Raw genomic sequence first — 17,171 nt, 5'->3', positions numbered from 1 at the left:
TTTAACCTCAGGAAGATAGTCTTCCTGACTTCTGCCCTGGCACTCTATTCCCTGTGACAAATCAACACCTCCCAGGAAGGAGATCCTGGAGAGATTATCCTGACTGTTCTATTTAGGTAGGGCCATCTTTACTATGGCCAGGGTTCAGTGGCTGTAGAACTTTCAGAGAGAAATTTTAATTCAATGTAGAAATTTTAAAAATTAAAACAATTCTTAAATTATCAAGAGTTGTGCAAAAATCGACCAGCATTTATTAAGCGCCTAGTGTTTGCCAGGCACTGTGATGAGCCTTGAAGATGCAAAGAGAGGCAAAAGTTAGTCTTTGTCCTCAGGAACCCTCAATCTACAATGGGAGAAAACCTACCAACAAACAGATGCACGCAACTTATATGCAAGATAAAGAAGAAATAACTAACCGAGGGAAGACATCAGAAGCAAGAGGGGCTGGCAAGGGCATCTTGGAGAAAGTGGGATTTTGACTGGGACTTAGAGGAAGCCAGTCAGAGGGATAGCCAGGAAGAGTGCCCGGAGCCCAGAGATGGAGTTTCTGGTTCATGGAACACCCAGGAAGCCGCTGTCATGGGATTGAAGTGTTGGAAAGAGGAAAAAGAAGCCTGGAAAGTTGGGAGGGGGCTGGGTTATGAAGGCCTTTGAATACCAAATGGAACGTTTTGTGTTGGCCCTGGAGGTAACAGGACAGCACCAGAGTTGACTGAGGAGGGAGAGGGAGGTGTGGAGATCAGACGTGCATTGTAGTAGCCACATTAGTAGCTAGAAGGAGGATGGCTTGGAGTGGGGAGAGCTTTCAGGCAGCCACACTCCCTAGCAGGTGATTTCAGTAGTCCAGCTGTGACGGGATGAGGGTCTGCACTAGGATGATGGAAGTACCTGAGGGGAGAAAGAGGCAAATTCAAAGGATGTTACAAAGGTGAAGTCGGGAGACCTCGGCAGAGCCTGGATCTGGGGGATGAGTGAGGGGTTCATCATGACTCCTGGCGTGTGAGCTCAAGAGACTGAGAGGACGGTGTTGCCGTCTATAGGGACCATCGGTGCAGGGAGGGTTCAGGGAGAAAGAGAATTTTGTTTGGATAGAGTGAATTTAAGATGTTTGTGGATATCTAGTGCAAGATATCTGAAAAGTAGTTGGACATGATTAGAAGTCAGCAGAGAGACCAGGCCAAGAAAGGGAGATATGAGAATCAGTGCCAGAGGGAGTAATAGATCCCAGGAGCTGATACATTCATCAGGTGATGTAATATAGGGAGAGAAGAGAAGGGGGCCCAGGAAAGAGTCCTGGGGGACACCTGAGTCTACAGGGGGTGACCTGGAGGAGGATCCAGTAAAGGGAAAGAAGCATGGTCACAGAGGTCGGAGAAGAACCAGCAGAGGAGAGAGCGATCAACAGTGGCCAAGGCTACAGAGCGGTCAGGGAGAAGGAGAGCGGAGAGGAGGCCATTGGCTTTGGCAGCAAAGAGGTCACCAGGAGCTTTTGATAAGGTCAGAATCCAGATTGTAAGGGGTTAAGAAGAGAGGGAGAGGGGAGAAAGGAGAGACAACCATTCATTATGGATGCGTTTCTAGAAGTTGAGCTACAAAGGATGGAAGAAATAAGAAACGATAGTTAAAGGAAGCGAGAAGGTCAGGGGAGGGTTTTTTCAGAATAGAAAGACATGGGCAAGTTTGTAGGTGGCTGGAAATGAGCAAGTAGGAAGGTAAAAATTGAAAATAAATGTAAGGATGGGGAGAGAGATGGAGGAGACGGGGTGGGAGACTGGGCCAAATGAGGGGCTAGCATTGATAAGGTACAATGCCGCTTCATTCTGTGAGACAGGTGGAGAAGAGAGCAGCAGAAGACACCGACTAGCAGGGGAGGAGGAAGAGACTCAAGGGGGCTTTAACAGCAAGTGATCTCATTTATTTCCGTAAAATATGAGACAGAATTTGCAAATCAGAGGGGATAAAAATCGATTCAGGAGACAGCAGATTACTTATTGCCACACTTGTTCAAGCAGAGACCTTGTCAAGGATATTGTTTACTTTACTACCTCTACTACTACCATTATTATCATTCTTCCTTCTCTTCCTCCTCCTCTTACTACTACCACTACCACCATCACCACCACCATCATCATTACCATTACTACCACTCTTCTTCTTCCTCTTCCTCCTCCTCCTCTTCCTCCTCCTCCTCCTCCTCCTCTTCCTCCTCCTTCTCTTTATAATACTATTACCACCACCACCACTACGACTACCACCATCATCATTACCATTACCACCACTCTTCTTTCTCTTCCTCTTCCTCTTCTTCCTTTTCTTCTTCCTCCTCCTCTTCCTCCCATTATTGCCAATTTCAATTTCCCTGCTGTGGAGACCAAGACAAGAGACATATAGTGAACTAGACAGACAGACAGACACACACACAGATAGAGAGAAAGAACACGAGCAAACAATGAGTTGGAGATAGAAAAAGATGGGTGAGTGGAAGGGAGTAGAAGCAAAGAGTAATAAGACAAACCTGATTTCTTAAAGTAAAGAGCACTGTGGAATTGCACTGTATCCCTGTGATATTCCAATTAGATTAATATTTTATGTTCAAGTTCTTGCACATTTTATTTCTTGTACTCTACACTCAGTGTGATGATATAAATGATTCTTTATGGAGAAGGTGTTCTGAAAAACAAAGGGTCAGAGAAATATACCTAAGGAGATCCCCTCCCTCTACTTTGGGTGGCAGAGGAAGTAAGGAGTGATGACCATCAAGGTGCCCACTGGTAAGGATGCCCTTTTTTTTTTTTTACAAAGTAGAGAATAGGGATTTTAAGATGAATAAATGCTTGTTGATAAATTGAAATTAAAAAAAATAAATTGCTCTTTTAAAACAAAATTATCTAAACTTTTGAGTAAGCTTAAATTATGGCCCTGTCAAAAATTTTGATTTTGTTCTGTCATTGGTTAGAACTAAATCAAAATCCTTGAGATTTTTGCTTACTGTGAAATCACTAAAAATGAATGAAAAATTATCAAACTTAATTTGAGAGCTGCTTTTTACACAGATACATAAAATATTATGATATTGTCACTATAAGTGTCAAACTCAATCTAATTGTAGTTTTTTAATTGAAAAAAATTTGATCTCTAAAATTTATGAATAAAGTTTTAAAAATCTTTTATAAATATCCATTGATATCTTTTGCTGCCTCCCTACCTCCTCAGCTCATCATTTGTTGCTGGGGGAGATGGGTAGAGAAAGTAAAGGCTTCTCAAGGGTTGGGGAGTTGTGTGCTTCTTTGAATTTAGGAGGGAAGGAACTGGCAGATAGAAAGATTTAATATCAGAGGCTAGGGTTGAAGAAGATAGTAGGTGACGGACCTAATTTGGCATGTAAAGTATTGACCTTGGTAAAGACAGAGATCAAACCTTCCTGTGAGATGGTGTGAAAGAGGAGATCATGGGAGAGAAAGTATGAATGATGATGAGTGAGATAAGAAGGAAGAGAGAAAAAGGAGGGCTCTTGGGGAATGGTCTGAATTTTTTTTTCAATGAAATATGAATCAAGGTCCAGAGTATAGAAGAGGAACGCTATGGAAGTTTTGAGAAGAGGCAAGAACATTTAGAATAACTGGTATGGAGCTATAGCAAATGTCTAAGGACATTTAGAGAAGAGTAGGCTGATTGTTTTGTTGCCCTGAGGGCCCAGTTGAGATTATATAAAATGAATTTGTTGTGCATCCAATCAGTAAAGATATGTAATTTTTCCTTAGTTCCATTGGGATGATGGGCTTGAATTGGCTGTAATCAAAAACTAAGGAATAACTTTGGAGCGCTCGATTGACAGATGTTGGGGAAATTTATAATAAGAAGAGAAGATAGTCTGATCTTACAGGGGCAAGAGATGACAGTTGGAGAGCTGGAGCAATCCATTAGTGTCTTATGTCAGGAGAAACTGGGTAAGGTATTCAGGACATTGAGTGAACCCATGATGAAATTCTGAGAGGACAAAGTAAGAGTCACCAGGATAGACAGACATGAAAGGATCATAATCTACAACACTGGAATCAAAATTTTAATTGAAGCAATCACAGCTTTATTTTAGCATTTGATTTAATCTCCCATTAGATTATGAGGAAAATATCTGTTACTATTCTCTTTTCCATTCTCCATAGCATTTAGTGCAGAGCTATATATGGAATAGATTTTTAGTCATATTTATCAATTTAGTTTTCTGACAGAAGCATACACAGGTGTTTTTGTACTAGTGGGGCCCCAGAAATGATTATGAAGTACTGAAAATATAGGGAGGAGAACATTTCCTCTTTGTACCATTGTCAGTGGCTGTCTGAGGTGTCAGCATGGCCATAACTAAGCGATGTGAAGAGGATTCCCCCCCTCCCCCCACCATGATATCAACCTAAGAGAGAAGGGACAAAGAAGATGCCCTTTAGTCTCTTCTCCCTTCCCCAAATCTAAATCCTCTGGTTGGGAGTGGGACCTGTGCTACTAGGTACCATGTGGGTCCTTTCAATTACCGAGAGGAGCACATTTCACCCATAAAGTCCTGTCCCACACCCTCTCCCTGCCTACCTGGAATTTACTCCAGGGATCTCTGAACTTGCCCCTTCACAGACTTTGTACCACTCTGTCTCAGTATTCCCCCTCCATCTGTGAACCAGTCACTCACCTAGCATTTATTAGTGCCCACTATGTGTCAGGCTCTGTCCTAAGCATTGGGGACCCAATGACAGGTAAAGAACAAACGTATCTGCTCTTGAGGGGCTAATAGTCCAAAGGAGAAGACACCCTATAAACACAATGATGAGCAGAGGTGACATCCACAGGCTAAATTGGAGAAGTCTCACAGTTTTAAGGTTGTAAGCACCATCAGGCAGCCACGTAGTTTTAACTGGTTGCTGCACCTTTGTTATTTGTTCCATTCTGACGCTCATTGATCAGAAATGCAGGAATTCTGGAGGATCCTGGACGGGCCCCCTTTCTGCCAACCTCTGCTGATTCCATACAATCCTGGCAGCAAATGTGAATGAGGAAAGAGAACATGGGCAGGTGCTCTGGAAACAACCACCTGTTGTAAGCCTCTCCATCCCCCAGGTGTTATATGTGCTCTGGCTGTCCTTGGACCACTCTTTCAAGCCCAGAGTAAGGCAATTTTACATATGATTATGCAAATGGATCCCAAATTATAGTCTGAACAAAACGATAGCCTGAGACTGTGTTCAAGAGGTCCAGGCTTCAAAAGGACCTGCTCTATTTTGGGGACTATTTTAGGTGTCAGAGAGTCAAGGGAAGAGAGAGTATCTAGGAGGAGGGAGAAGGCAAAAGAAACCCAGGAGTATTCGAGCTGAGAAAAGCAGTTAGCAGTTGAGATCATTTCTAACCATGAAGAGAGCAATTTCTGTCAAGTGATGTTGTGGGAAGCCAGAACCAAACAGGTTGAAAAGTGAGTAGGAGGTAAGGCAATTAAAGCAACAAGTATAGATGACTCTTTATTGGATTTTGGCTGTGAAAAGTGTCAAAGAAAAACAACAACACCATATAATACTGTACTCAGTGTTGTAGTCACAAGACTGCCAGAAACATTTTAAAAATTTATAATTATTCCAATCTAAGCATTTATGCTTAGAGAAAATGTCTAAGTAGACAGAAACTCCTCATACCCTCAGATATTTTTCTAACACAAGTCAATTTGTAAGGATTTTGACTAAGAAATATTTTAGAGTCAAAATTGAGCAAGGAGCCAGATTTAAGGCAATGGTTTGTTTGGTTTCATCAAAGTGAAGAATAATCACTTAATATTTGGTAAACCCATGGAAAATATTTTTTCTAATTATAATTAATTTCTCTTCTATCATTCCATTCATGGGAGTTCCCTTTCAGCAGGCCAAAGATGAGTTCAGATCTCCTTAGAACGAGGGGAAAGCAACTTCTCCTCTTAGGTGAATCTGTCAAGGCCTTTTCCAGTCTCTGCCTCAATTGCATCAGGGGAAGAGTCTTTCTTGGGCTGGTCAGAGAGAAAGAAGCCGGACATTTTTTTCTGAATTGATAGGTAAAGAAATACCGACCAAGTTTCTTTTTTATATTAGTCCAAAGTTGTTAGGTTAAGATAATATAAAAATGATTTCTTTGTATTTGCAAAAGAATAATTGTGTTAAGAGAGGTGTCTATTTAGACAAAAGGAGAAAAGCTCCAGAATTATAGCTTCTGGGCAGACTTACCAATCTTTGATGTAAATTATTTCACAGACTTGTTGATGCTTGAGCTAGAATTGCATTCCAGATCTTCTCATCCAACCTCTAATTTCATAAATAATATTTCTTTTCTTTTTTCTTTTTTCTTTTTTTTGTTTGCTGAGGCAAATGGGGTTAAGTGACTTGCTCAGGGTCACAGAGCTAGGCAGTGTTAATATCTGAGATGAAATTTGAACTCAGGTCCTTTTGACTTAAGGGCTGGTGCTCTATCCATTACACCCACTAGCTGCCCCACAAGAAAGATTTCCAGAGAAATAGAATTACTTACAGACCCCTACAAGGGTGTGATTAAAAAAAAAAGCCAAGTGCTTAACTTACAATACTGATTAAATGATGTCATTCCATTTGAAAGTCTTAAATGATAAAAACAAAACAAACATGTTCAGGTGAGTAAGTGGATGAACACTGCATGGATTCAATTCAATTTAGCAAGTATTAACCTCCCCCCTACCTTTTTTGGGAGGCAAAGGGGGTTAGGTGACTTGCCCAGGGTCACACAACTAAAAATTGGTAAGTATCTGAGGCCAGATTTGAACTCAGGCCCTCCTACCTCTAGGCACAAAAACCTGCTTTATCCACTGGCTCAGCTAGCTGTCTTATGAGTATTAAATAAGAACTTTTATGGACAAGACACTGTGCTGGTTGCTGGGGATACCAAGAGAAAAACTCAGCATTCACTGCCTTTCAGAAGCATATTATACTGATAAAGAAAGACCATGTTCACCATTACGTAATTTAAAATACACAGAATAATTTCAAAGCAATTTTAGGGTAAGGAAGAGAGAACTAATAATTGGGGATATGTAGGAAAGGCATCAAGTTGGATATGAATGGCACATGAGCTGAACCTTGAAGATCAGAGAAGTAGGGATTCCAAGAGGCAGAGATGAGTAGGGAAAACATTTCAGGTACGAGGGATAGACTGTGCAAAAGCATGGAGGTAGGAGAAGGAAATGGTACATATGGGAAACATTAAATGAGGCAATTAGGTTATATTGTAGAGTGTTTCTGTGGGGTGAGTTGGGTAGGAATGCAAAATCAGTTTAGAGATATAGTCCGGGATAGTCTGAAGAGCTTTAAATGCCAAATGGTCATTTATATTTTATCCTAAAGATAATAGGGAACCACTAAATATTTTTGAGTGGGAAATGACATGATTGCTTCTATGTTTCTGATTTGTCACTAGTTATTAAAAACCAGAATAAATATGGAGACCGTTTGTAGTTAATTCTGGTGAATTTTAGCGTCCACCCTTGGTCACTGTGGCCATGCTTCATGTGACTTGAGGCCACCATGCACCCTTTTAGATGCAATGACCACCCTGCTTAAAGGCAATATTTCAAGACAAAGTACTGTGTGTACTCAGGACATCTCACTTTAGAGCATCAAAGGTGGAATTGACTCCAGTAGCATTTTAGTCTGTGGTTCTAAAGATTCCAAAGTTGAGGTTTACTTTGGAACACCATATTTCATGAGTTCCCACAATATTTGCCCTAGGCTAATGAAAAAATGAATGATCATAAATATATTTACTCTGAAGGTATGAAGATATTTCTGGTGAACTTGGAATGAAGATGGGCTTAAATGAAATGGAAGACTTGACTGAAGAGAAAAATCAGGATATTTCTCAAGTATGCATGTACTGTGATGCAAAAATTCCACTTTTAAAATGTCTGCCACATATTCAATAGAATTAAAGATGAGTAGACAACAAATTTCTAGGCTTCAAATTGACTTTTCAATGAAAATGCTATATAAAAACAACAAAACACCAAATTCCTAAGAAGTAGTCCTAGTTAATTGAGCCTGTTGGTTAATTGGAGGATAAGTAGAAAATATACTTTCTTTGAGCCATGTTGATTTTTCTAAAATATCTGCATCCATTTTTATTTCCTCGAGTTTGATGACTAACTGAATATTTCTTTGAGGATGAAAGATCTTATAGAACCCTAAAGTTGTGATATGAATCTTGTCTTCAGTGAAATTTGCAACAATTAAAAAAAATGTTCTAACCATTCATACTAGATAAACAAGCTGGATTTATATATATACACTGTAATATCTATAGATATGTGTCTAGATGGGCAGCCTATACAGTTACTATATCAATACAAATTTGTATATATATGTTAGTATATGTATGTCCAGATATAAATATATAACATCAAAATTATTTATATCTTTAGAACATGTTTTATAGATTAGTGATTAACTCATCTCTGAATTTTGTCATAAGAGGTGTCTAATTTTTTTTCAACAATGAGATGCCACTTTCAATGGTTATGCAATGAAGATAGCCATCTGTGGGAACTGAGTGTGAATCACAACTTAGCATTTTTAGTTTTTTATTTTGTTTTTTCTTTGTTTGCATTTTGTTTTCTTTCTCATTTTTTTCATTTTTGATCTGATTTTTCTTGTGCAGAAGATAATTGTAGAAATTTGTATAGACATGTTTAATATATATTAGACTACTTGCCATCTAGAAGAGGGGAGAGGAGAAATTTGGAATGCAAGGTTTTGCAAGGGCCAGGATTAAAAAATTATCCATGCATATGTTTTGAAAATAAGAAAGAAAAAAAGAAATAAAAAAGAGGTGCTTGAGCTTGATCATATTTGGAAAATATCAAAATATTTTCAAAGATTCTGAAGTATATGCTATTTTAAAAGCTCATCTCTTTAAAACTAATTTTCTCTTGACAATATTTTATGACTGTAAAACAGAATAATAATATAGAAAGAATAAAAATTATAAGTAATATAAAGATCGTTGGGAAGATACATGATGGGCACAGGTTAGTTATAGCATACAGTAGTATGCTGATGGTTATATATGCACAAATACAAGTATATAAATCTGTTTATGTGAGAGGTTGGTGGCATTAAACCTCATAGCACAGCAAAAAGAGGTAGACTATTTATGTAATGAGAATGAGAGATAAAGGTGGATGGCTGGAGTATTATGTTGATAACAGCAAGATTTTTTAAAGTTGTGTTTATTTTTTCTCCAGTTATATGTCCAAAAAAATTTAGCATTCATTTTTACAAGATTTTGAATTCCAAATTTTTCTCCCTTTATCCATCCTCTCTCTTCCAAAAATGATAAGAAGTTTGATAGAGTTTACACACACACACACACACACACACACACACACACACACACAAAACATAGCTCCATATTAGTCATGGTTGTGAAAGAAGAAACACATCAAAAGAGAAAGAAAAACATGAGAGAATAAAGTAAGTGAAAAAAATGCTTTTATCTGCATTCCCAGTTCATCAGTTCTTTATTGGATATGGATATAGCATTTTCCTTCATGAGTCTTTTGCATTTGTCTTGGATTACTCTGTTGCTGAGAAGAGATGTTATTCACAGCTAATTATCATATAATGTTGTTGATAACTGTGCAATATTTTTCTGGTTCTGCTCATTTCACTTTGCATCAATTCATATTAATCTGTCCAGGTTTTTCTGAAGTCTGCTTGCTTATTATTTCTTAATGCATAATAGTACCTTTATATATGCCACTTTATATACCATTTATACATAACACTGCTTTTTCAAATATTTACCAGTTGAGATATTGGTCTATACTTAGTTTGTGTCCCATTATTTCCCAATTTTTCTGGCAATATGTATTTTTTAATTAGTGAGTTCTTATCCCAAAGACTGGGAACTTTGTGTTTATCAAACACTAGGTTAACTATGGTTATTTACTACCAATATGTTCTACTGATCTACCCCTCTAATTTTTAGGCAGTATTAAATAGTATTAATGATTATTGCTTTATAATATAGTTTGAGATCTGGTATTTCTAAGACACCTTCACATTTTCCCTATTAATTTCTTTAATATTTTTAACCTTTTGTTCTATCAGAAGAATTTTGTTATTTTTTTCTAGCTCTATCATATAAGTTTTTGGTAGTTTGGTTGTTTTGACATTAAATAACTAAATTAGTTTAAGCAGAATTGTCATTTTTATTGAGCAAATGATATTTTTTCCAGTTTAGACTATTTGTATGAAAATAGTTCTTGATTATCTTCACAGATAGACTCCTAAGTTTTTTTTTAATATCATCTACAGTTATTTTACATGGAATTTTCTTTCTGTTTTTGCTGCTGGGTTTTGTTGGTCATATAAAGAAAATTTTTACTTTCATTCTTATTAATCTCACCTTTGATTTTCCAAATTTTCTACTTGATGCTTAAGTAAGGATTGTTAATTTGTGTCTTTCCAAATTGTTTTTTTTATTGTATCTTCAATTCATTGATCTGTTTTTTTCATTTTGATGCTATAAGAATTTAGAGAAATAAAATTTCCCCTAAGTACTGCTTAGCTACATAAGTTTTGGTATGTTGCCTTTTTGTTGTCATTCTCTCTAATGAAATTATTCATTAATTCTATGATTTGTTCTTTGACCCACTTATTTTTTAGGATTATATTGTATAGTTTTCAATTAATTTTTAATCAATATTTCCACTACTCTATGTTGAATGAAATTTTTATTGAAAGAATACATTTAATATTTCTACTGATTTTAAGATTTTATGCCCTCATGGTCTATTTTTTGGGTAGGTGTCATGTACTGCTGAGAAAAAGATTCTGTTTTATTTCCCCCAAGATCTGTCATAGCTAACTTTGCTAATTTCCTGTTTACTTTCTTAGTTTCTTTCTTATTTTTTAATTGGGTTTATGAAGTTTTGAGAGGGGAAATTTAAGATCCTCTACAAATATTTTTCTACTATCTATTTTTCCTTTAATTCACTTAATTTCTCCTTTAAGAATTTGGATGCTAGATCACTGGTGCATACATATTTAATATTCCTTTCTAAATATTACTTAATTATTTAGGATTTTTTTTAGCAAGATGCAGTTTTCTTTCTAATTCTTTTAAATTAGTCTATTTTTGCTTTTACTTTATCTGAGATAAAGTAATTTTTTTTTTCAAAACTTCAACTGAAGCATAATAGATTCTGCTCTAGCCTCTTATTGTTATTCTGTGTGTATCTCTCTGTTTCAAGTGTGTTTCTTATAAACAACACATTGTAGGATTCTGGTTTTTGGTCAATTCTACTAATCACTTTCCATTTTATGGGAGAGTTCATCCCATTCATATTCAGTTATAATTACTATATGTGAATTTTCCTTTATCTTGTTCTTTCTCCTGTTTGTCTTCTCTCTTCTTTCATTATTTTTTCCTTATCAGTATTTTGTTGTTGTCTACTGCCTCCTCTGATCTGCTCTCTTTCTGTCAGTTCTAGCTCCTCTTCTCCTACTTCCCTGTTGGATAAAATAGATTTCTATATGGATTCTTTGAGTCAGTAATGATGAAAGTAATGTTCAAGTGATAATTGTCACTTTTCTCCCATTTTTCCTTTTACTGTAGTAGGTCTTTCATTCCTCTTTATGTGAAATAATTTACATCATTCTGTCCCTTCCTTCTGCACCCAGTGTACTCCTCTTCATCATCTCTTAATTTTTTTATAGCCTTCCATCAAATTCACTTGTATCTCTGTCTTCTCTTTTTAGCTATACTATGAGCAATACAATTTTAAAAATGAGAATCATCTTTTCATATAGGAATGTAAACAGTTTAGCTATGTTTTCTTTTTTCCTTTTTTACCTAGTTATGCTTCTCTTGTGTCTTAATATTGGAGGTCAAATTTTTTATTTAGTTTTGGTTTTCTCCTTATGAAAGCTTGAAATCCTTTTATTCCATTGAATGATTATTTCTCTGTCCTCCTTAATGTATTTTGTTTAATTTTGCAGGGTAAGTGATTATGGATTGTAGTCCTTGCTTTTTTTGCCTTCTGGAATTTCATGATCCATGATCTCTGATCCTTTAATAATGAAGCTTCCAAGTCCAGTATAATTCTGATTGGGATTCCCTGACATTTGGATTGCTTTTTCTGGCCATTTTTAGTATTTCTCCTTGACCTGGTAGTTCTGAAATTTGACTATAATGTCTCCAGAAGTTTAATTTTAGAATCTCTTTTTTTTGAGGTGCTTACTTTGCCCTCTGGTTTTATGATGTCAGGGCAGTTTTTCTTGATAATTTTTTAAAAGATGCTGTCTAGGTCTTCAGGCAGTCCAATTACTTTGATATCTCTCCTGGATCTATTTTCTAGGTCAGTTATTTTTTTTTTCCCATGAGGATTTTATATTTTCTTCCATTTTTCATTCCTTGGAATTTGCTTGATTGATTCTTGATGTCTCATAGAATTAGCTTTTACTTGCTCAATTCTAATTTTTAAGGTGGTGTTTTTCTCATTTAGTTTTTGTACTTTCTTTTTCATTTAAGCAACTGAATTCTTTAAGAAGTTGTTCAGTGGATTTTTGTAGCTACTTTTGCATTTGGCCAATTCTGTTTTTTAAGCAGTTGTTTTCTTTTTCCAAAGTATTGACTCTTTTTATCACAATTCTTTTATATCACTCTCATTTCTTTCCCCAATTTTTCTTTTACCTCTCATATCATTTTTAAGCTCCCTTTCAAGCTCTTCAATGAGTTTTTCTAAGCTTAAGACCACATCTCATATTTCTTTGGAGTTTTGCCCATAGGTGCTTTGACATTCTTGTTCTTTTCTGAGTTTTGTGTCTTGATTTTCCCTGATATCATGATAACTTTCTATGGTCAGATTCTTTTTTTGATTGTTGTTGTTGTTGTTGTTGTTGTTGTTTTTTGCTCTACATTCTTTTCTATTATTTTTTTGAACCTTTCACCTTTTCAATTTGAATTCTGCTCCCAGGGTGAAAGGAGTACTGTCTCAAACTTCTTGTGCTAGTGCTGCACTGATGTCGCCCTAAGGCCCACAGGGGCCCCTTATGTTTGGTGCTGTGCTGAGAGGGTAGACTGGAGTAGGACTGATGCCGATAGAGGCTGTTGTTGTAAAGGTCTAATGCTGAATTGAGGTCCTTGTAGTAGTGTCTGGAATGTGCTGAGACTAGGGTGTTTTTGCATTTCTTTCTTTCTTTTTTGCGGGGGGAGGGAGGACACTGAGGCATTTGGGGTTAAGTGACTTGCCCAGGGTCACACAGGTAGGAAGTGTTAAGTGTCTGAGACCAGATTTGAACTCAGGTCCTCCTGACTTGAGGGTGTTTTGGCATTTCTTTCAAACTGCTCTGAAGCACACAGTAGGCTGGTCTCTGGAGACTGCCAGTTGACCTGACACTACACTAACACATATCAAGGTTCATGCTGGCAGCTTTCTGTTTGCTTTGGCACTCTAGGCTTGGGATCTACTTGTTTGGCTGAGGCTGTGCTGAAGCAGATGAGGGTCTGTCTGTGGGAGAATGCCGGTTTTCCTGGGGCTATCTGAAAATAGATGATGGTTTTTGGAGCAAGAGTCTGCTGGCTTCCCTGGTTATGCTAAGTGGGGGGTCCTGGCATTGGCTTTCACCTGCTCCATCACACTGAGGCTCAGACTCTCCAGCTGATTTGCTGAGATGGGGCTTGCTGCTAGCTCACTGGGAAGCTTTCTGTCCTGAACTGTGATTCCCCCCTCCACTCCCCTTTATTTGAGGGAGATGGACTCCTCCTGACAATATTCTAACTTCCCTGGGCTGAAAGATTATTTCATCCTGTTTCCTTGATGTTTCTGCTATTCCAAGACCTGTGTAGGAGATGCTGGTTGATGGGTGCTCAGAGGTGGACATAGGAGAATTACAGAGATTCACTGCTTAGTCTTCCATTTTGGCTCCCAGAAATCACCACTTGCTAATACCAAGATTAAAAAAAAAAAAAAGAGGAAAATTATTTTTTCAGTAATTTCATTTATTTTTGAGGGTCTATAAAAAGATGCATATATAGAATGGAAGTTGTGGGTTGGTATAAGTAGAGGGAGTATTGACTCCATTATAATCACGGACATATCAAAATATTAAATTAATCATTTAAAAAATGAATTATTTTATTTTATTTTATTTGTCCTTGAAAGAGACAAATGCTGATAGTGAAAGTTGATGGGAGAAAGATTTTAGGTTAACTTCCTAAACAAAAAGAACTGTTGAGAAATGGAATGAGCTTTCTTAGGAGATATGGATTTCTCAATTTTGATTAAAAACTCATTGTTGAACTGTAATTGGTTAGAATAGATGAGATAACCATAACCTTCTTACATCATGGGCCCATTTGGCCGCCTTTTCAGAAAAATATTTTTAAATGCCTAAAATAAAATATATAATATACTAGAAAGAAGGAAGATCATTTTTATTGAATTAATTATTTTCTATATACAAAGTTAATGGTCCTATGATTAATGACCCCTTAGACTAGATAAACTCTGAAGTCCTTTGCAACTCTGATTCTCTGATTTTCTCATGATTGTCCACTCCTATAAATGAGTATGCGAGAGATTAATGACATGGGTCTGAATATATTCTGACTTCCCTTTGAAGGTTTTGCTTAATATAAAAACATACAAAAACACCAACGAACATTTATGAACATTTGCTTTTCCCCTCTTAAAGCGGATATCAGTGAAAAAGTACGTAGAAAAAACTCCTCAACTGTTTTACTGTTTTAGCTTGTCAGATTTCAATTAATTATTGAATAGAGGCTTAAGATTGTGAGTCACCATCCTATAAGTTTTTATAGAGGTATCTTGGACTTACTATAAAACCAGAAATCCAATTGTCTGTGAAATCATCCTGTACAACGGAGAGCCTCCAATGAAGGCCAGATACATTATTTATAATCAAGATTTTGCATTCCTAAGAATGTAATAAATGTCAGATAATTCCAGTAATGTACACCTATTCCCCCTCACCTCCCAGCCTCACCCTTACACACATCCTCCCCTTGGCCCTGCCTCCATGCAAATTCGTACCCCTATAGTTTTTCATTTTCTTGAGCCCCCATCAGAGTCAGCTTCTGTGATCTTTTATGAAACTCTCTCCATAAATAGGGAGCCATGTAAAGTTTTTGACAGGTCTAACCATCTTTAATTAGAAAATCTTTCTTCTGATCTGAAATTTACTAACTCAATTCTTCTTTGAATTCTTTAAAACAAAAAAATCTTTCTGGCAGAGAATATTTTATGCCAAATGTCAGCATGAAGGAAATTTTATGGCTTGGTTATAAACCTCTGAAATTAGGGGGTTGTAATGGAAAGTCTGACCAGTTCCAGTAAGGCAGTCCAGAAATATATTCTTAACACTTAACACATACTATACATGAAATGTATTTTTAACATGCTATATGTTTACTACAGATTAAACACTTAAAAATGGAAAAAAACCACTATGTACTCCAAATGTTTCTTAAATATTTGCTTAATATAGCCAGAACACATTGCGAATTGTAAGACTGAAGAGTACATGGCAAGTGTTTAAATAACATCAAAAGCAGTAAAATGTTTCATTTGAAATGTTAAGCGGGTGATAAAAATGTCATGTGGGATTACAATTTCATGCTATGTAAAACGTCTTTCTAATTAAGAACAAGTCAATGGAGAAAAACTCAATTGATTAAAATCCAGAACTAATAAGCCAAGTTATCCCATCCCTTGTCCTGTTTTACTGTCTTTTTGGCATAATTTTCCATGAGATCTGCTTGGGTCAGCTCTTCAAGAAAAAAAAATGATGTTATAACAATAAGTTAATTGGGTTGTTCTAATTTTTGACATGTTAAAAAAATCAAGTTTTTCTGGGGTACCAGCAGATCTATAATTATTCTGATTATTATAAAAAATGGTGTGGTTTAAATGGATATGTAATAGGCTTATTGTTACTTAATTACTCCTATAGAAGATCTTTTCCATTAATCTTTAGACAGCTAGGTACAGATCAGTATGAAAGATGAATCCCTGAAGTAGCCACACAAATTTGAATTAGCACTATCAGACTTATAATTATGTACAATGTAGTAATTGGTTCCAGCCTAATAGAAATATGCAGTACAAATTCAAATAATGCTTCTACTTCAGGAAGTTCATTCGACACAGGATAAAAAAACAAAACATGTCTTGTTCACAAAGAATTTAAGTTCTTTTTGATAGATGAAGCTTCTGGAAATACATTTGTATGCTTGCCAGATAATAAGTATGAAGTCTATACGATTTTTAGTTTTCCTTATTCTTGAAGAGGACCATGACATCAGGGAGGTGATACCATGACAGGCAAGTGAATCAATTGAGATGAGGGAGGGTTGTGTAAGACCACCTGCATCATTTTCTCCTCTGGAGTCAGATAGGTCCAGTGGCCAGACATAGATCAGGATGCCTGGAAATGGCCTGGATGCATTTGGAGACGTTGGTCTTAAACCAAGACCTTTAACAAGTCTCAGTTTGATTGAAGCAACACCCATTCAGGGATTAAGGTTAGGCAAGAAGTGAAGCAGAGAATGACCTCTTTTACATAGTCTCTCTCCCCCACTCTTTCTCCCTCTCTCTTTCCTTTCCCTCCTTTTTCTGTCTCTCTCTATACATACACATACACATATATTTGTATCCAAATTTACCTATCCATCCATGTATGTATGTATGTCCCTGTCTGTCTATCCATCTATTCATTTATCTATCCATCCATCCACCCATCTATTCATGTATGTATATGTGTATCTGTTTATCATCTTTCTATCTATTTATCCATCCATCCATGTATAGGTATGTGTACCTACTTTTTATTTATCTAACATCTGTCTATCTAGCTATCCATCCATTCATATAAGTATGTATGTGTGTATCTATCATCTCTCTATCCATCCATCCATCCATGTATGTGTGTATCTATCAATCCACCTTTATTTGGGAAGAGAAGACCCCCAAATTTCTAGTCAAGACAAAAATTATTGCTGTAGAAAATAGGAGGAGTTAACTCATATGTGGGGAGGCAGGGAGGGCAGAGATTGGGAAAGGCAGAGGTGAGGAGGAAAGATCTTTCCAGCAGGCAAACGCATGGAGATAGCGAGGAAGA

This window comes from Antechinus flavipes, chromosome 6, assembly GCF_016432865.1.
Source record: "Antechinus flavipes isolate AdamAnt ecotype Samford, QLD, Australia chromosome 6, AdamAnt_v2, whole genome shotgun sequence".
In the NCBI taxonomy this organism is placed as follows: domain Eukaryota; kingdom Metazoa; phylum Chordata; class Mammalia; order Dasyuromorphia; family Dasyuridae; genus Antechinus; species Antechinus flavipes.
Note: the sequence above shows the minus strand (reverse complement) of the source record.